Consider the following 499-nt stretch of genomic DNA (forward strand, 5'->3'; position numbering starts at 1 on the left):
CGTTACAATTTGTTTATAACGCATCAAGCACCAGCGCTAGCTGTCTGCTTCCGAATGTGGGCTGCACAAGTGGAGTGAAACAGTGCATAGCCCCGGCAATCCCTCGGATCGCGCTTCTTCAGGTAGTCTGGATGCCTAAGTCTCCAACAAAGCAGCACCCGATGCAGATACACTTGCAGCGTGTCGACACCCCACAAATCAAGATGTATGTGCAGCATTGTAAGCGCCTGCACAACATTTTGCTACCGGTCTTCCACGATTTTCAATTCCGACTCGCCTTCCGACTTCTGCCGGTCCGGTCGCGCTTCTGGTTCTTAGAGGCTTTGCATCCGGATATTCGCGTCTGCGTTCGTGATGGCTGCAGCGCAATCGAGTCCGAACAGCACATTTTCTTTGATTGCTTACTCGCGCGTAGAGGCTTTGCATCCGGATATTCGCGGGTGCGTTCGTGATGGCTGCAGCGCAATCGAGTCCGAACAGCACATTTTCTTTGATTGCT

Source organism: Plasmopara halstedii, assembly GCF_900000015.1.
Source record: "Plasmopara halstedii genome assembly, contig: Scaffold_816, whole genome shotgun sequence".
In the NCBI taxonomy this organism is placed as follows: Eukaryota; Oomycota; class Peronosporomycetes; order Peronosporales; family Peronosporaceae; genus Plasmopara; species Plasmopara halstedii.